The sequence below is a fragment of the Bactrocera oleae genome, chromosome 2, assembly GCF_042242935.1.
Source record: "Bactrocera oleae isolate idBacOlea1 chromosome 2, idBacOlea1, whole genome shotgun sequence".
NCBI lineage: Eukaryota > Metazoa > Arthropoda > Insecta > Diptera > Tephritidae > Bactrocera > Bactrocera oleae.
In genome coordinates this window covers 37513348-37534943 of record NC_091536.1, presented here as the reverse complement: position 1 = coordinate 37534943, position 21596 = coordinate 37513348, and the positions used below count along the sequence as shown (strand labels likewise).

The following is a 21596-nucleotide window of genomic DNA, read 5'->3' as shown; positions in this document are numbered from 1 at the left end:
AGTGAATTTCAGCTGTTTATTTGTTTTGAACATATTATTTGTGTCAAGAACTAATGAATTTGTAATAAAATTTTTGAAACTATACTATGAGGTTCGCCTTTTTCAAGATTTGTTTTAGAAGGTGGAAAAATAAAGTATAACGATAAAAAAGATCTATCTTAATGCTAATACTCGTACATAAACATTTCCATATACATATGTATTAACGACCCAAAAAACTGAGCTTGCCTGCATTTTAATGTATCATCACATGTAAGTATGTTGATGCCTACAATTTCAATATTACACATTATATCAGTTGTAAGAACAGTGACATACTAAAGAGCCTAAATTTAATTTATAATTTAAAATATTACAAGCATTTGTTATTAACAGTTGTTAAGTCATTCATAGAAAAAATATAGTGCAAGTTTATTTGTTGTCAAAAATTGTGGATTTTATAAGAGTTTAAATACACATATACATAACTTTCCAGAGTAAGTTTTAGTAAATTTAAGAGTTCAAGAATATGTACTAGATATAAGTTTTGCTGTCTTCGGACATTTTTTTATTTTGTAGATTATTATCTCTTTGAATTCCTGTATTTGTAATTGTCCAAAAGTGATTATTTCATACTCATTTAAGTATATTCTCGTTAATTCTTAAATTTCATTAGTCTTCACTAACCCACTGAACTCTTGCAACATGTTGCTAGAGAGTATAATAGTTTTGTACACCTAAAGGATGTTTGTATCACATAAAATCAATTGAGATAGATATACGGTTATATATATAGTTATAAATGGTGGACTTGAAATTCGGATATCTGACTGCTCGTCTGTCTGTGCAATCTAACTTGAATAAAAATTAAGATACAGTAATGAAACTTGGTACACGTATTCCTTTGTAAAAAAGGGAGGACGAGTTCGTAAATGGTCACGCATAACACGCAATTAAACGAAAATATAATATATAAAGTGCCATAACTAAGCACCAAATTAAGATATAAAACTGTAATTTGGCACAAGGGAAAAGCGCCATAAATCAATAAGTAAACACGCTAGAGACAATAAATTTTACACCTATTTTGGTACAAAAGGGCTTTATAGGATCCAGGGTTAAAATAAGATAATGGGCGTGGCGCCGCCCACATTTAGGTGAAAACTCATGTCTCAGGACCTGCTCGATGGATATCGATCAAATTTGTAATCTTACCTTGATATTCCTACTATTACCATGCCTACTTTCCATATAACACAGTTTTAAATTCCATCTGATTGTTTCACTTTCTAGTATGCAAATCAATTTCGAACTTCCGGCTTACTTTATACCGTATATATCGGCCAATATGTTAGTTATCTTAGTGAAAACGAGAGAGCGGGTTTTACTTAAAAGAATTTATCACGGTTTTCGAATAACCGGCAGACTTCATATATTATATGTTGGTGATGGTAAATGTACCTTAATGAAACTCAGAGAGTACAAGGTGCGTTCCAAAGTAAACAGAACTTTAAAAAAAAAGACAGAACAAATGATTTTATCGGCAAAATCAATTAATTTTATTCAAAATAGGCTCCTTCTGATTTAATACAGCTTTTTGCACGGTCCAAAAGCATGTCGAACGAGTGTTTTAGCTCGTTGCCCGTTATGGCCGCCAGTATGCCGGTACAAGCCTTTTGAAAGGCCTCCACGTCTGCATAACGCTTTCCTTTCATCGGCAAATGCATTTTTCCGAAAAGGTAGAAGTCGCACGGTGCCATATCAGGTGAATACGGGGAGTGGTTGATTGTTAAAATGTGATTTTTGGTCAAATAATCGGCCACAAGCGTCGATCAATGAGACGGCGCATTATCGTGCAACAAACGCCAACTTCCATCTTCGCGATATTCGGGCAGAACACGTCGAATACGGCGCACCACACGCTTCAAAACTCCAAGGCAGAATACCGCAATAATGTTTTGGTCGGATGGAACAAATTCTTTGTGGACAATACCCTTGCAATCATAAAAACAAATCAGCATTGTCTTCACTTTTGATTTCTCCAGGCGTGATTTTTCGGGTTTCGACTCTTTCTCATTTATGTCCTCACGACCACTTTGAAAACGTTGACTCTGCTACGGGATAGGCAATCATCGCCATAAACTTGTTTTAACAATTGAAACATTTCTGTAAAGGTTTTACCAAATTTAAAACAAAATTTAATGTTGGCTCTTTGTTCGAAGCTCATTTTCGCACCGATGACAAAAGCATACTGACACTTAAAACACAATAACTTCACTTCCAATAGATGAAACGTCATGAAATTTTTACTGGAAGTCGATAAATGATAGCAGATTCTAACGCACCCGTCGACATATAGATGGTGCCACTAGAGTTTACTTTTTACTGTTTACTTTGGAACGCACCTTGTATATCATTAGTATGTGGCATGTTAATAGTAAGTGGTGCTCCCGAAAATTGATAAAACCGGGTCAATACATCAAGACTTTATATCTCAATATACAAATTTCAAACTTCTGATTCTACTTATACCATATATTATATAATGATTTTCGTTTTTCTAACAAGCGTTATGATGAATATGTCGTTCAGTTTGTGAGTTATATCTTTATAAAATCGCTTGAAAATACGTTCTCAAGTATAGTATGTTATCTGAGCAGTATCCAGCAACGTCCCTTTCTCTGCCTTTAATATAGCATATAGATATATTTCCGACTTTTCACTTGACTTTAAATCGAAACGGGTTGGTTAAACTGTGTGGTATTTTAATGGAATTAAATGGACAAATTTCTTTGAAAACTATTTGGCTTACCACTGAATTTGAATAAAGTTGGTATAAACCCTAATACAAGGAATTTTAATTCTCTGGTTGACGTTTTTCACATCACCTCAATATATAACATTTAGCCTCTTCGGTTGAGTTTAAATCACATATTTCTCTTTTATGATGATTTTATTATAATTTTTGTTGACGCAATTAAATATATTGTTAAAACTAAGTGAGTGCATGATCTTCAATATAAATTAATAAGATACTAAATTTGCTTGTTGAATTCTTTCGCAATAACAGTATAACAGTTCTGTTCACCTAATGGTTGGTATTAGACCACTGCCGTACCCATAAAACGCCATTAAACGAAAACCTTTAATGTGCCATAACAAAGCCAAGAATTAAGATACAAAACTGTTATTTAGAGCAGGAGATCGCAATAGCCAGGTATACCTGTGGACTAAAATATTTTCTTTAAAGTGGGTGGCCCCCTAAATGGTTTAATGAACATATCTTCCAAACCGCTAAAGATATATCAACCAAACTTGCTGAGAAGAAGTAATTTAACATTTTTCACACCCTGTGAGAATCGGTAAAATCAGATAAAAACCACACCCACTCCCATCCATATAACGGTTATGTTGAAAACCATTAAAAGTGCGATAACTCAATAAACAAACGCGCCAAAAGTGTCAAATCAATCAAATCAAAAAACAATTAGGAGGGTAGGGAAGAGCTTTATAGGAGCTGGTGTAAAAAATTGACAATGGGCGTGGAACCACCCACCTTGAAGCGAAATCCTATATATTGGGAACTACTTGACCGAGTAAAAATTCGGTGTGTGAGTTCCTATTACACACTGTGGCGAAATCAGATGACAACCACGCTTACTTCCCTTATAACAAACGTTTATATTCCATCTGATTCTTTCACATTACAACATACAAATCAAACATCAATAAAGTTATCAGAATAAGTCTTTGCACAAATAGTGTCCTCTTATTCATGAGGTATTTCATGTTATGTTTAAAAATTTGTCGAATTCAAACTATAACTTCTGCCAAAAATGGGTAAAAGCAGGTCAATACTTCCCTTAGCCCTCATACACCTAACATAAATATTTTCGAACTTCCGGATCCCTTTACACCGCACCTAACATATCGGTCAATACGTAAGAAAACTTAATAACATCCAGAAATAATCTCTTTCTAATAACAGTGCATCCTCTTGTCTTAAATTGATGAAATCACGGCTATACTTTCCCTAGTTTCATATAAAGTTTTGATCCTTGTAAGTTGCATAAGTACAAAATGTTAGGTTACACCCGATCTTAGAGCTTCCTTACTTGTTTATGATAAAGTTTTGTCAACACCTATAAGTATTTCACCGGCTGTGATCCTTGCAAGTTGCAAGAGTATAAAATATTCAGTTACAGCCGAACTTTGCCTTTCCTTACTTGTTGTATGTATTATACACTTTTGTATTTATTCTCTATAATTATCTAAGCTGGAATAAGAAGACATACAAGTATGACCACTCTATCAAGCTTTAAATCCTGAATACGCTCATAAATTTTTGCTCTTAGGTCGATATAAAACAATTACCGAATGAATTGTTATCTTTCTTCATTACATATTTGAGTTTGTATGCTATGTAACTCTTGATTATAATGAGTATATATTATAATATATAAATGATCACCGTGACGAGCTGAATTGATTTAGCCATGTCCGTCTGTCTGCCCGTCCGTCTGTCCGTCTGTATATACGCGAACTAGTCCCTCAGTTTTTGAGATATCGATCTGAAATTTTGCACCTGTCCTTTTCTAACAAAGAAGCTGCTCATTTGTCGGAACGGCCGATATCGGAATGAAGTGCTCGTATGGAAAACTCTTTCATTTGACGAGTCATCTTCACGAAATTTGGCTTGTATTATTATTTAATTCATTAATCTAATCTCCGAAGAAATTGTATAGATCGGACGACTATAGCATATAGCTGCCATATTAACTGAACGATCAGAGTAAAGTGCTTGCATGGAAATTTTTTTTATTTGACGAGGTATCTTCACGAAATTAGGCACGAGTTATTGCTTAAGGCAACAAATTATTCTCTGCAGGAATTGGTCAGATCAGATTACTATATCATATAACTGCCATACAAATTGAACGTTCGGAATCAAGTTCCTGTAAGGGGCCTTTGTATTTGTGAAGGGTATTATAGCTTCGGCGAAGTTAACGTTTTTACTTGTTTTTGTTCAAAATTGGCTTTATTCATCAATATAATCTCCATCAAGAGCAGCTCAATCATATGAGCGCCGCTCTAACATTTCAATACCACATTTGTAGAGAGATTTGTCTTTTACCTCAAAATAGGCCTTAGTTTCAGTGATAACCTCTTCTTTCGTGCAAAAATTCTTACCGGATGTAGCAGTAATTCAAAGCGCAATTCATGCTTTTTTATACTCTCGCAACCTGTTGCTACAGAGTACAATAGTTTTGTTCACCTAACGGTTGTTTGTATCACCTAAAACTAATCGAGTTAGATATAGGGTTATATACCTATATATAAATGTTCAGGATGAAGAAACGAGTTGAAATCCGGGTGACTGTCTGTCCGACCGTGCAAGCTGTAACTTGAGTAAAAGTTGAGATATCTTTATGAAACTTGGTAGACATGTTTCTGGGTACTGTGAGACGGTTGATATTGCAGATGGACGTAATCGGACCACTGCCACGCCCACAAAACGGCCATTAATCAAAAACAAATAAATTACCATAACTAAGCTCCGCAATAAGATATAAGTTATTTATTACACAGGGTCACATTAGGGAGGGGCATCTGCAGTAAAATTTTTTTTTTTTTAAATAGGCGTGGTCCCGGCTCTAATAATTAATGTGTAATAGTTTAATGTGCATATCACCTAAACCGCTAATGTTATAATAACAAAACTCACTGGAAGCAAATTTTTTTAGAACCTCTACCCACAGTGTGAAAATGGGTGAAATCGGGTGTCAACTCCGCCCACTCCCCATATAACGGTACTGTTAAAAACTACTAAAAGCGCGATAAATCAAGCACTAAACACGCCAGAGACATTAAATTTTATCTCTTGGATGGTATAAGATGACCGTTCCTATAACCGCGTTCAAAATTAGTCAGTGGGCGTGGAACCGCCCACTTTTAGGTGAATACCCATATCTTGGGATCTGCTAAACCGATTTCAACCAAATTCGGTGAATAACGTTCTTTACATATTTATATGCCATAGTGCGAAAATAGGCGAAATTTGACTACAACCACGCCTATTTCCCATATAACACTATTATCAATTCCATCTGATTCTTTCACTATCCACTATGCATATCAAGCAACAATGATTATATAGGGGTAAAACTTTGCGTGAATAATACGTTTAAAGTATGCCCTCTGTTGACTAAAAATTGTCTAAATCGAACCAAAACTCTTCAAGCCCCTAAGTACTAAATATGTGGACCCCAGTGCCTATAGTTGACCTTCTACCGAAAATATCAGCCAATCCACAAAGAAATCTCAAACGAGTATACCATTTGACTTTGCGAGAGTATAAAATGTTCGGTTACATCCGAACTTAGCCCTTCCTTACTTGTTGTTACTATTTTGATTGACTTGTTTTGACTTTTTTCTTTGTCATATGCGGTCGCTTTTTTACAATTTCGGACTTAAAACGTTCCAATAAATTTTCGTGTGTTTTTTTAATATTTTTTCATCCATCTACGTTAATATTTTCATCTTCAAAGTAGTCCCCATTCGATTTTATGCTCTTATGAAAGCGATTCTTCCAATTATCGACATTTTTACTTTAAAATTCCCGTTATTTTTTGAACACACCTCTTAGAAGACTAAAAACTATGATCGGTCCAACTTCAAATATGTCCAAAGATGTTGTTATCATTTCCAATATTTATTATTGTCAAACGCTCTCCCGTTATCAAATTTATTAAATTTAATGGTTTCCTCAACTTTACACGATAATGTACAGGGCATTGCCTACAGACTTTTCGTTACTATTTATAAGTTAGCTACTCAGAAATTATCCCTCGGGTAACTTAGGTGCAAATATGCCTCGCCAGCATTTTCAATAGAAAAGGAAGAGGAGCTGATAGGCCTTAAGTCTTTAGTAATTAAATATGTTAAATTAAAGCTATTTAATGCATTTTTATGTGCTGTAAAACTTTATAAAATAATGCATTTGAACTAAAAGTTCGTTTCTTCGCGAATTTTTGTACCGAGTGCACTTGTTTTTGCTACCAAAATAAATTACAGTAAAACCTACTTAAGTGCCTCACTAAAAATCACAGCTTTTTGAGTTACTTAGGCGGTGAGTACTAAGCACAAAAATTTTGGTTATTTAAGCGGGTTTGGTACTTAAGCGGGTTTGGTAGTTAAGCGGGTACCCCCGTTTTACTGTATACCATAGGGTACATGCCCTGAATATAAGAACCTTTGACACTGTTAATATTAAAATATGCCGAATGATACAGTATTATTTAATTTTGTTCACATTCTCTCCGAAATGTATAGTATGAAATAAACCGACTTTAATAGGAAATATGAGTGCCCAGGTATGCTGGAATGTCATATTGATTTAGTACAAAATCGCATTATATTTACCTACAAGTAATATTTTCAAACTATACGATTTAATTTTATATATATTTATTAACAATTTAATACTTAATTTACAATATATCATTTCAATGTTTGCTCAAGAACTGAACTAAACTCTCGATAACAACTTTCTCCGAAGATTACCTTGATTGTTTTTACTCATAACACGTGTAAGAGCGTATTAGAGATATTTCTTCTTTGAGTGAGTGTAGCAATGTCACTCCTTTCATCTAAAAATATTGTGCAATGTCCTCATTGCAGTTTTTTGTTTTTATTATTTACAAAATGAAGAGAATTAAAAAAAATTAACAAATTCATATAATTCTCAATAATATTACTAAATGCTTTAACCCATTTGGTTTTTTTTTTTTGCAAAATACTTAAAACTATTAATTATAAACATAAATCAGTTATATATACTTTTTCTTTCTTTTAAATTGGCTTTTGTATTTTCTTACTTTCCTGTTTTTAAACTTTACTACATGATGTTCCCCATCAGATTCGGTTTGAACAAGCCGTACTTTTTTATAAGGGTTACTAATCTTATCCAATATTTTCCTAGAGGTTTCGGCGCTAACAAAATTCGAAACTATTTCTTTTTCTTGTCAGTTTTGATTTATGTTATTTATCCTTCTTCTTTTAATTAATTGGAGATTGGTTTTTGGATGTTTTTTGTTAAAAAATATATGATACGGACTTTCACCTGTAGTGGAATGAATAAAAAAGGTTGTAGGTAAATAATACTTGTTCAATTTGAAGATATTTCAACTCTTTATCCCCTACTACAAATAATTCGCAATTTTTCATTAATTGTTTTATGAAACAGCTCAATGTCACCAATACCAGTTTTCCCAGTTGTGACTTCGACTGCTATATTCAATTGTTGACACCACTGCTTTATGCTAACATTATTGATACCTTGGTCCTGGTCCATTTTTAATGTCTTCGGAGGTCCCATAAAATTAATAATCTTTAGGAGGGCTTTCTTAGTTTCTAACCAATTTAAAGCTGATACTTTTTCAGCTGTCGCAAATTTGGTAAACAAATCAATACATGTTAGATAATTTTCATCATCCCATTTCCAAAAGTCGACTACAAACTTTTCTCGAGTCTCATACACAGGAGGCAAATGGTAATTTGTTCGAGATGTGGTCGTTTTTGCAATGGTTGCATAACTCACATTCATTAATTAATTTAGTTATCTCTTTAAAGTAATTAGGGTAATAGTATTTTTGCTTGAAACAGTTTGCTAATTTTTCGATTCCTTGATGCAGTCCTTCGAGGTGAATTTCTAATATTTTTGATTTGAAGGCAGAATAATCTTCAATATTTTCTAATTATTTCATGGTTCGGTAAATTTTAAATCTGTTTGAAGTAATCAGAGTTTTATAAATGCTTTGAAATTATAAAAGGTCGTCGTCATCGGTCATAAGTATTGTTGTATTTTTGTTTAACAAATGAGTTTTAATTAAGTCCTTTATATATTCAGTTGTTAGTTCCGTATAATATATAGTAGTAAGATTGTTTGAAAATATTTTGCATGTCTTAGTACAATTTTGGTTAGATCTTATTAGCTTAATTTGGTTTTTGAATACGTTCAATGGCCGTTCGGCAATTTTAATAAACTCCCCGGAGACTTCGTCAGCGGAATGGACTGTGGCTACATTTGAAGCAGTTTCTTCATTAACGTTACATTCTTCAATTCAAACCCGAGCTAGCGCATCGGCAACATTATTTTCTTTACCTGGAATGTATTTAATATCAAAATCGTATTCATTCAACCTAATCTTCTACCGTTGCAGTTTTGCATTTGGCTCTTTTAAATTATGTAACCATTGCAGAGGGCGATGATCACTATTTATTAAGAATTTTCTGCCGTATACATACGGTCTAAAGTATTTCGTAGCCCATACCATTGCCAAGAGCTCTTTTTCTGTTGCCGAATAATTCAACTCATCTTCATTAAGTGTACGGCTGGCGAAACAGAGCGGATGCCCATTTTGGCTTAACACTGCTCCTAATGCTACATTAGAGGCGTCTGTCGTTAACGTAAATAACTTCTCGTAATTTGGAAACGCCAGGATCGGCTCTTTTGGTATTAATACAATAACTTAATAGTTTCTATGGCTCTGCTAAATTCTTTATCTGAACTATTCACCACATTGCTTTTTTTTAAGCAATTCGTTAAAGGTTTTGTTATTTTTGAAAATTTTTTAATAAATTTAAAATTGCCACAACTTTATTTGGATTTGGTTTTATGCCAGTAGGGGTAATAACATGGCCAGGAAACTCGGTTTCTTGTTTTAAAAATTCCCTTTTATCCGGCTGTATTTTTAGATCCGCTTCAGCTAATATTTGAAACACTTTATCGAGCGATTCGATGTACTCTTGCAGAGATGTACTGAAAACTACTATGTCATCTTAATAAACCATGCAATCTTTCCCAATTAGACATTCCAAAACTGTATTCATCACCCTTTGGAAAGTGGCTGGTGCATTTTTTAAACCTAAGGGCATTCTCAAAAATTCGAAGTGGCCATTTTGAGTAGAAAAAGCGGTTTTTTGTCTATCTATAGGATCCATTTCGATTTGGTGGAATCCTTGCGCCAAATCAATTGTCGTGAAGTATAGACATTTACCTAACTTGTCTAGTATCTCGTCCATATTTGGAATGGGGTACTTGTCATCTACATTGATATTATTTAACTTTCGGTAATCAACAACGATTTTCCATTTTTCTTTACCTGAAGCATCTAGCTTTTTAGGCACCACCCAAATCTGTGCAGAATAAAGAGAAGTACTGTGGCAAATTATTTTTTGTTCTAGCATATCTTTTATGTGTTTATTTACTTCCATTTTATGAACTTCTGGGTATTTATAAGATTTAACATATATTCTTTGTAAAATAAAGTTTTGTGTGTCCCCAGCAATTTATTAAATTTTTACGATTCTTCATTATTTAAATGGTCTAAATTTGGCAGTAAATTTGTCATCATTAACATTTAACTCGGTTAGTAAGTTAGTGTGTGTATAATTTTTGAAAAATTTGTGTATATGTCCTTGTAAACTAATTGTAATATTTTTTAAATTGATCTTAGAGTTGAGCTGACGAAGTGTATTGTAACCTATTAATCCGTCGTAATTATCGGAAAAATTATAAACGTAAAATATCATTTTGTGGTTATGGTAATTGTCGAAAACTTCTTGAATCTGTTTAAGTAATACTTTTCCTGTAGCTGTTGTTAGTAATATTGGTTCAATTTCAATGATTCTACTACTAAGAACTTGGGGCTTAATGAAACTGACAGAAACCCCGTATCTATCAAGAACTTTATCAATTTACCTTCGATATTTAATTCGATCGTGGGCAATCCTCCGAGGCTTCTAATTGAAAATTTAAATGCTCAAATTCCATTGGTTGAGGAGCGCCGTATCGCCTTATTCTAAATCGATTCGAATTAAGCTCATTTTGGCTTCTTATTTGTTGCGAATTTATTTTAGGTACATTATTGTTAGTATAACTGTTAGGATAATTTAAAGCTGTATTAATTTCTGGGTAATAATTCCACTCATTTGGATTTGAGTGATAAAAATGATTTGAGTTATTAGGTGAAAGGGTATATCCTCGATAGTTATTGCCATGAGAATAGTCAAAAAATCGATTTTCACTAGGTGGGGGAAAATGTTGAAACTCGTTACCATTTACTCTATTTGAATTTATGTGAGAAAGGTTGGAAAGTTTGCTTTTGTTTAGTCTTCTATCATCTTCAAATACATTATTTTCTTTCAAAATTCGTATTACTGACTTAAGGTCTGTTACTAAATTTGCATATATTAATGCAGTTAAATAATTTGAAATTGCCTTTTTAATGTCTTTAAACTAATTTGATCTAGCTCTTTATACAAAAATGTTTGGGTGGAAATATTTCCATTTTTTAATTTGATACAATCCTTTACTTTACACTCTAATTTCTTCTCACAATAATTTTACGCTATTCCTAAATTTTATATTACTTATTTCCAAAGTAAGAGTAGACACAGGTGTATGTTCGCCAAAAACATCAATGAGCAATTGTCGTAGTGTTGTCCAATCACATGGTTTCTCCCGTCTTACAATATCCAGTGCAGAATCTCTTAGAGTGCAGGTAACGCAGTTGAAATAAAATGCAGCCTCTTCTAAAGAGATTGTTGTGTACCGAGGTACAATGCTGTCGATATACAATGCATGATGAGATCGCTCTTATCTTTTCCTTTAGTCATTATTGTTTCTTTATTTATACTAAGAGAACTCAATTTTTTGTCAACAACTTCTAACTCTTCTTCGACGCTGCTCATTTATAAGAGCAGTGTATGGTTAAGTTCAGTTATTGTTAAACTGTTTTTTTTTTATATCAAATTATCTTAACAGAGTTAAATAATAGATAGATATCGGCAAAATTGTTATTTCATTTAGTAGTATTTGTTTTAAAACTCTCTTTTTATTTATTTGATTTCAAACACTAATAGAAATGTTTGAGCATGTTCTCTTATTTAGTTAATCTTCGTGTAAATCACTGGAACCGTTTTTATTTAATTATACAATGACATTGAACATAAAATTGTATTTTATTCAGCGTGAGTTTTTTTTAATTTAATTTTTTATTATTAACTTTCCTTTAATTATTATACTTATTAATAATTTTTGTACTCTCGCAACCTCCGATCCGTCCGTCCGTGCAAGCTCTAACTTGAGTAAAAATTGAGATATCTTTATGAAACTTGGTAGACATGTTTCTTGGTACCTTGAGACGGTTGATATTGCAGATGGGCGTAATCGGACTACTGCCACGCCCATAAAACGCCATTACTCAAAAACAAATAAACTGCCATAACTAAGCTCTGCAATAATATAGAAGACTGTTATTTGGTACACAGGATCTCACTAGGGAGGGGCATCTGCAGTTAAAAAATTGGGCGTGGTCCTGTGTCTACTAGGTTTAATGTGTATATCTCCTAAACCGCTAAGGCTATAATAACAAAATTCACTGGAAGCTAATTTTTTTAGAACCTCTACCTACAGTGTGAAAATGGGTGAAATCGGGTGGCAACTCCGCCGACTACCCATATAACGGTACTGTTAAAAACTACTAAAAGCGCGATAAATCAAGCACTAAACACGAAAGAGACATTAAATTTTGTCTCTGGGATGATATGAGATGACTTTATAGGAACCGAGTTCAAAATTAGTCAGTGGGCGTGGAACCGCCCACTTTTAGGTGAATACCCATATCTTGGGATCTGCTAAACCGATTTCAACCAAATTCGGTGAATAACGTTCTTTACATATTTATATGCCATAGTGCGAAAATAGGCGAAATTTGACTACAACCACGCCTATTTCCCATATAACACTATTTTCAATTCCATCTGATTCTTTCACTATCCACTATGCATATCAAGCAACAATGATTATATAGGGGTATTCACGTATTTGCGTGAATAATACGTTTAAAGTATGCCCTCTGTTGACTAAAAATTGTCTAAATCGAGCCAAAACTCTTCAAGCCCCTAAGTACTAAATATGTGGACCCCAGTGCCTATAGTTGACCTTCTACCGAAAATATCAGTCAATCCACAAAGAAATTTCAAACGAGTATACCGTTTGACTTTGCGAGAGTATAAAATGTTCGGTTACATCCGAACTTAGCCCTTCCTTACTTCTTAATAGTAGATTCGTTTAAAGGATCTTTTTCGTAGATCCTACCGACTGCGCCAGTAATATTTTCACACAATACGATTTAATTTTATTTATATTTATTAACAATTTAAAACTTAATTTACATTATATCATTTCAATGTTTGCTTAAGAACTGAACTAAACTCTCGATAACAACTTCCACCGAGCGTATTAGAGATATTTTTTCTTGGAGTGAGTGTTAAAAGTGGATATAGCGGTTTATTCTAATACAATACGTACACAAATTCATTCACAAAAACAAGGTATCTGTCTATAATGTATATGGAGGCTTGACCCGATGCGATCCATTTTTGACATATAGATATATTATTATCAGAAAAGGATTACCTTCGAATTATTATAATACAAGTATATCGCACAGATTGATCGATATTTTCGATAAAATGTTCGCCAAAAGAACTGGGAACCACATATTCGGTATCAGGGGCTTGAATAGCTTTAGTCTGATTTAGATAGTTTTTTACAATAAGGTGGCGCACCTCAAAGCCACTACTAGTGATAAGTTTTATCTCGACACATTCATTTTTTCTTGATTTGCATTCTGGAAAGTGAAAGAATCAGATGGAATTTAAAATTGTGTTATATGACATGGTTGTAGACTGATTTCGCACTGAAACATAGGAATTTGAAGATAATATTATATTACACACCCAATGTGGTCGATATAGGTCGAATAGGTCTATAGATATGGGTTTACACCCAAATGTAGGCGGTGTCCCGCCTATCATCTAATTTTTACATTGACTTTTATAAAATCCTCCTGTATCATCCTAGGTGTAAAATTTTATGTCTCTGGCGTATTTATTTATTACTTTTTTTATTTATTGCTTTTTGCGGGGTGATCACCCGATTTCAACCATTTTGACAGTGTCGGGAGAGGTGCATAAGCGTGTTGTCTTGAGCGAATTGGGTTATTGTACCTTAAGTGGTTTAGCAAATATGTACATTAAACCTCTTAGAAGGGAGCCACGAGCATTTTAAATTTTAGCACACAGGTGCCACTTGCAACTATGGTGTCCTATGCCAAATTACAGTTTTATTTCTCAATTTAGTGCTTAGTTATGGTACGTTATAGATTTTCGTTTAATTGCGTTTTGTGGGCGTGACAGTGGTCCGATTACGCCCCATCTACGAACCCGTTCTTACGTTTTGCCAGGGAACACGTGTATAAAGTTTCGTCACGATGTCTCAATTTTTACTCAAGTTTCAGTTTCACAGACAGACGGACGGACCAACAGACATTCTTATTGCAACTCGTCTCGTCATCCTGATCATTTATATAAACCTCCATATCTATCTCGATTTATTTCAAGTGATACAAATAACCGTTAGGTGAACAAAACTATTATACTCTGTAGCAACAGGTTGCAGGATTATATAAAGACTCTCTAAGTTTCATTTAGGTGCCACTTACCATCGCGAATATATAAGAATGTTTCAAAATCCTGAAAGTCAGTTATATAAGAGTTAGGGCAAGTTTTCAACCGATTTTATTACTTTTAGGCACAAAGATGCACCATTATTAGAAAAATACGCTCACTCAATTTTATTAAGATAGCTCCCATATTTGCCGATATTTGCGGAATAAAGTCAGCCGAACGTTCGAAAATCTTTATATTAGGTATACCATATTGGGGCTACAGGAAGTATTGATTCGGCTCAGTCTATTTTTGACATAAGAGCATAATATTATCAGGAGAAAACTGTCGAATTTTAATAATATATTTCACAGATAAACCAACATTTACGATAACAACTCCACAATAAGAACTGGGGTCCTCATATTCGGTAGCTGGGGGCTTGAACAGTTGTAGCCCGATTTTGACAAATTTTTGTCATAATGTGCACACCTCAAAGGCACTATTTTTCCAAAGTTTTTTTCGGATATATTGATTGATTTTTGATTTTTACACTAGAAAGTGTATACAAGAATGTAATATTAGGTATTTTTTTCACCCGATTTTATTCATTTTAGACACACAGATACACCATTAAGAGAAAACCACGCGCACTCAATTTAATTAAGACAACTCACATATCGACCGATATTTGGTGTATAAATTAGGTATATGTGGACTAAGGGAATTATTGATCAGCTTCAACCCATCTTTAGCATACGGGCATATTGATATCAGATATAGATTTTCTCTGAGTTTTTATAATATATCTCACAGATTGGACGATATTTTCGATGAAAGTTCGCAATAGGTACTGAATTCCATATATTCGCTACCTAGGGGGTGGTTTGAATTTTTGATTTTAAGCTGGCACACTTCAACGTCAGTATTCGTGTAAAGTTGTTGTATCCCGATACGTTCATTGGTATAATTTGCATATGAGAATGTAAGAGAATCAGATGGAATTTAGTATATATATACATATATATGTATATATTATAGAGGAAGTAGGCGTAACTGTAGTCTGATTTCGGCCATTTTCGCACTGAGATATAAAAATGTGATAATAATGGTTGAAATCGGTTGAGCAGGTCCCGAGTTATGTGATTTAACCTAAAAGTAATTGGTGAGACCCACCGTCCAATTTTGAATTCGGCTCCTATAAGGGCCTTTGAGCCATTGTGAATGTAAAATTTAATGTTTATGACGCATTTAGTTATTGATTTATCACATTTTTAGTAGTTTTTAACAAAACCGTTATATGGGGAGTGCGCTTGGTTATCATCCTATTTTATCTATTTCCACATTATTGTAAGAAGAGTTGGAAAATTTTGTCCTATGCATATTTGGGTGATACAGCTTGTTGGGTTTGGAAGATACCATATATACATTAAGCTTAGAGGGTGTGACCACTCCCACTTTTCAAAGATTTTCAAACAACAAGTGCCCGTCCTTGGTGTGATTCGCTGTGCCACTTTCGAATATTGTACCTTAATTTGCCTAAGCCGCATAAATGACAAAATATAAGTTTTCGTTAAATGGCGTTTTGTGGGCGTGGCAGTGGTTCAATTACCACGACCTCGTTCTTACCTTTTTGCTAAACAACTCTTGTACAAAGATTAATTACTTTGTCTCCATCTTTACTCAAGTTACAGCTTGTACGAGCAGAGGAACAGACGGACATCCGGATTTCAACTCGCCTCGTCATCCTGATCAATTATATTTATGTATATATAGCCCCATATCTATTTCGATCAAAACTATTATACTCTGTAGTAACATGTTGCAAGAGTATAACTAGATTAAACAAGTTTGATGGAATTATTGCGTTTTAGTAAAGTAATTGCCCATTACCAATGCTTTTTCTTGAAGCGTAAAAGATATCAAATCAATAAAGTCTGTAATCTTAAACTGGGAAACTATGATCACAAGCTTATCTGAGAATCAGTTAAAAAACCCCCATATACAAAGTATCAGGATATCTGTACCATATCGTAAATTGATTTTATTCTGAATAGAATACGTAAGATATGTCATTGAAATTACGTAGGGTTTTTTCTTGAGTATACTAAACACTCTTGAAATTACCTATTAGCTAGAGTCCAGTACGATACCAAATATGACAATCAATTGGCATTTTTAAGGAACAACAAACATGGCGACATCAGTGAATAAAGAAGTGTTCGAAAGAATGTTTTTCGGCAAGTTTGGTTTAAATAGCTCTAGTGGTGTGTGATATATACTTGTGCAACTACAAGAGATCGGCGGCATTTTTTAAAGATTTTTAGCCCACATATACGAGTTTCCATACCTTGTACCACATAACGGTTTTGTATCAATATTATATCCCTTTATATGTTTTAACTGAACGCCATTTTGTGGGCATGACAATGGTTCGATTTCGCCCATTTGGCTATATACTAATTGCATACTGGAAAGTGAAGAAATCAAGGGAAATTTCAAATTTTGTTATATGGAAAGTAAGCGTCCGATTTAGATTTTATTCTTCACAAATTAGCTGTGAATTGATGCACCAGGTTTTGATATAAAGAGAGGAAAACAAATTTGCAAAGTTCTCCGATCTGTGAGTTAAATAAAACGTACGACTAATTTTGAAACCCCCTCTGTTTATTGCGATCATCTAAAGAAAAAGAGATTTCGTACAGGACAGTAGTTAATACAATTAACAAAAGCGAGTAATGATAGGTAGTAGAGAAACATTTTTACATCTTCAACATTTTACTCTGTCGAAGCAACTATTTCGAAACCATCAGGTAGTAAAAGTAAACACAGTTTCTGCACTGTGTGTTGGGAGGATGTTTTCATGTCTGACCAGTGCAATGTCTCCAACATTAATATTTTCGGTACGCCACTGCTCGTTACGCTTACTCAGAGTCGCCAAATGCACTTCACTCTACCGATGCCAGTGCTTTAGTCAATAAGCTAGAATATCCGCTAATATAGGTTCTGGCACTGTGATAAGGGGAACGCCAATGATGAAGTTTCCAGGCGTTAGCAAATATTTGTCTTCAGGATCATCAGTCAGCGGTATAAGCGGACTCGAGTTCCACATTGAGAATGCTACATCGCCTGGTTACCTATGATACGTACCAAAGGTCTTTTCGCGGACTTCACAGCAGTCTCGCATAATCCACCTTGATAGGGGCAGTAGGTATTATGGAGTGATTGATGGATTCTGCTCACTGTGCCAAGCAGCTAGATCTTTCTTTATTATCCGATTGTCTCTAGCAAAAGTTGTAGCCTTATCGCTGAATAAAGCCGCATCTACAAACCTAACGCGTGAAAGCATCTATAAACGTCATTAATTAAATGACATCCACCAACTTGATGAGCACAGCTTTGGGTGCCATAAGTGGCGGATCCAGAATTTCATTCTGGGGGGGTGCTACAGAAAAAAATTTGAATTTTGATGTTTCTTCGTAAATTCTTCTGAATTTGATATAAAATTAAAAATTAAATTTAAATTCTCTTCTAAGTTTCAATTATAATTGCGCAGCTCATTGCTGGAATTTAGCTATTAATTCTGCTTGCGCGGTCACTTAGATTTTTTCACAACTTTTTCCGCTAACCCATAAGAATTAATATTTTGAAGAACGAAAACAAAAATCAGAAGCATTAACTTAAATTTGTATGCTCCGCAAGATGGGCTGAATGCCATGAAGGCCTTTCAATCTATATCGAATTGCATCCATGTGCAGTTAGAGTACTGGAAGAAGCAAAAACTTGGAAGGAGGCTTAAACTAAAAATTCGCAGCTTTTAACTGCAATTTCTACGGCAGAATTTTAATTTCCATACTAAACTAGACACAGAAATCAAATAACCACGATACAATAGTCGGTAAAAGTATAATTTTAGCCTCAAAATTATGGACCCCGAAGAATACCACCGCGTTGCATGTTGCACTCCTTTTCTCGACATTTATATTATTTACTTGAAGACCGTTTTGAATAATTTTTGTGTTTTGTTTCCAAATTACGACTTTGACGAAGAAAAAACTAAAACATTGTTCGCGGTCAATCAAAAGTAATAGAATGCTCGTAAGATAATTTCCTTATCTTTCTCAAGATTTAGGAATTTACGTATACTCGCGCTCGAGAAGTTTTTCATGATCGAAAAACCTACTTGCGGGATACAACAGGTCAAGAGAGACTGAACCATCTAGCATCCATGTACATTTACAGAGACAAAGGTGTTTCAGTTGACGCAGTTGGATACATTTTTCAAAAAAAAACAGAAAAAAAATGTAGCAAGAAAGATCGTTTTCATGGAATCGAGATAGTTTTGGTAAAATAAAAAATTAAATGGAATAAGAGTTATTGATATGAAGAAAAAATTAAATATGTACCTATTCCAACTTTATATAACATGTGAATATATTGTAAAGTAAACAATTTTTGACAATTTTCACTGATAGATTTCCTGATATAAATTTTTTTGTCAATCTTTTGTTATTACCGAGCTATCATTCTCCGATTTTAGTAGGAAATGCTATCTAATTGAGGGTGTGAAGCTTAATTATACATACAAATTATCAGGTAAAAGTTTTTTATTAAAATTGCTTTCTTAAATTTTCTATTTGAATTTCTGCCAGAGAAATTTTCGGAAAATTTTGTAAGCTGTGTTCACACACTTAAGGCCAAATAACATAATTATTTTGTTCAACCAAGATTCGCATTTAGCACCTGAAACATCAGCAATTGCTTTCCTAAAATTTATATCTACATTTCAAATTCCTTTTTATTTGCTAGTGCTGATAGCATGCATACGGAATCACACTACTTAACTGCTCTGCGTTTATATTGTTTCAATTATTTAGACGTAGTCTTTTGTATAAATAAAAATCAGGTCTAAGTAACTCTTTAATATTTCTGGGTAAATGAATCTAAGTCGCCTACTTTAAACCCATTCACATCGACATTCACTGAAACAAAACATTACCAACACCCCAGCAGCGCAAAAACACGGTTTTAGCCTTTTTTTTTTAATCGGTCGGCAACAACTCTACCACGCCAAGCTGCCTACGGTTTGATCCGCAATCATTTTCAACAAATATTTATTATTGGAATTAAAGCCAATACTTTGTATATATAATACCAGGTTCCAAGCAAAAATTTTAAGTTATTAGATCACATTTTATCTATTCACTAGTCTAAACTGTACTCACTGTCGTTAGAGATTTATAAAACAGCTCTTTTTGACATTAAAATATTCACATCGTTTAATATTTATTAAAATATTATAATGTAGTATTTTGATATAAAAGTTGTATTGTTTCAAGTATTTTAATAATTTAATAGAAATAATGAATGCAATTTTTGATTTGGGAAGTCGTTTTTCAGGTGAATTCAGATACTTTTCTTTTAAATTATTTGTTTGTTTACATTATTTTTCTCTTTGTAGTGTCTAAATCAGCTGTGATAATGTGATAAATTTTTCTACTGACAAACAGATGGCGCTAAATAAGAGTCGCACAGGGAGATTTCAAGTAGATTAGCTCTAAATACCATCGGTAACGAAATTAACTTACTTTAACGGACATTTTTATTCTTTTATATTCAACGCAAAGATGAATGTCACAATTCCGTTAAACAGTGGTGAATGATCCCAAAATTGGGTATTTGAAACAATATCATTTAAATATATATATTTTTTTTAATATTAAACCACTAATATACTTATTTAAGCACATATGTTACATATTCATAACTATTCTGCTACCTTGTGGTTAATACGAATATTTAGTTTTAAAATATTTTGACTGCTCATAGTGGCGTTTATTAGTTACTATTTCTTCTCAGATAACTCTTCTCATATCAAATTTATTTGTTGCTTTAGGCATAATTTCAATGTTCTGCTACTTGTACTCATATTTGTTTCTGAACTCTATGGTGGAGATCAATCTTTTTCTGTTTTTGTTTTTGATTAAAGAAATTATTGAACCAAAATTGCTTACTAAATTATTAAGCTACAAATGCCTTGTGTATTTGGCGTTGTTGTTTACGGTTCTTGGTATATTCAGAGGTTTCAAACAAATATTATATCAAGAAATGGTATTGATAACTAATGTCTGCAGGAAGTTTTGTTAATATCTATTGATTAATGTACATTAAACACTACTGAGAAAGGGACGTCAGACATTAAAAACAGGATCCCAACAGCAAATTTCTTTTGTACTCTCACAACATGTTTCCGTAACATCAGTTGCGAATTTACCATTAGGCTGAGTAGGCTGAAGCCTAGGGCGGCAGATTTCGCTTATACATTTTTTTTGATGTTTAGAGAAGTAAAAGAAAAACAAACGGTTCGACCGAAGCTATAATACCCCTCAGAAATACAAAAGGTTCCTTGGAAGAACTTGATTCCGATCGTTCAGCTTGTATGACAGCAATATGCTTTAATTATTCGATCTGAACAGTTTCTTCAGAGATTCTACAATTGCCTTAGGTAATGATCCGTTCCAAATTTCGTGAAGATATCTCGTCAAACGAAAAAGTTTTCCATGCAAGCACTTGATTCCGATCGGTCAGATTGTATGGCAGCTATATGCTATCCTGATCCGATATGGACCATTTCGACAAATGAGCAGCTTCTTGGTGAGAAAAGGATATATGCTAATTAATGATCGATATCTCAAAAACCGACGGAAGGACAGACAGACGAACATGGCTAAATCAATTCAGCTCATCATACTGATCATTTATGTATATATTTTATAGGGTCTCCAACGTTTCCTTCTGGGTGTTCCAAACTTCGTGGCACACTTAATATACCCTGTTCTGTAGGATGGAGCGAAATTTTTTTTTTGATTGGCTTAACCTAGGGGTAAAATCTGTAGATTATAAAAAAGAAAATTTTTGGACAAAAAAAAAATTTTTTAACACCTAGAGGCAGCGCTCTTAGTTTTAAAGTAAATTTGGAGTTAAAATTTTTTTTGGACAAAAAAAAAAGTTTTTGGTTTAAACTCTTCACGTTTATATAAAATATACCGAATTTGACGTTTTTTGCATCAAAATTTATTTTAACGCTTAAGGAAAGCATGTGG

The 21596-nt window shown here is 33.6% G+C and overlaps 1 protein-coding gene across 2 annotated transcripts in view; it reads left to right on the top strand.

Moving 5' to 3' along the window:
- The first annotated feature begins 336 nt into the window (after positions 1–336).
- Positions 337–21596, top strand: part of nvd (cholesterol 7-desaturase nvd) — a 410950-nt gene continuing 389690 nt past the window's right edge. Inside the window, exon 1 of one of the 2 annotated variants that reach the window (XM_070112982.1) lies at positions 337–476. The gene's annotated coding sequence lies outside the window, so the exon portion shown is untranslated. The remainder of the gene's footprint in view (positions 477–21596) is intronic. The other variant, XM_070112983.1, reaches the window with a different exon arrangement.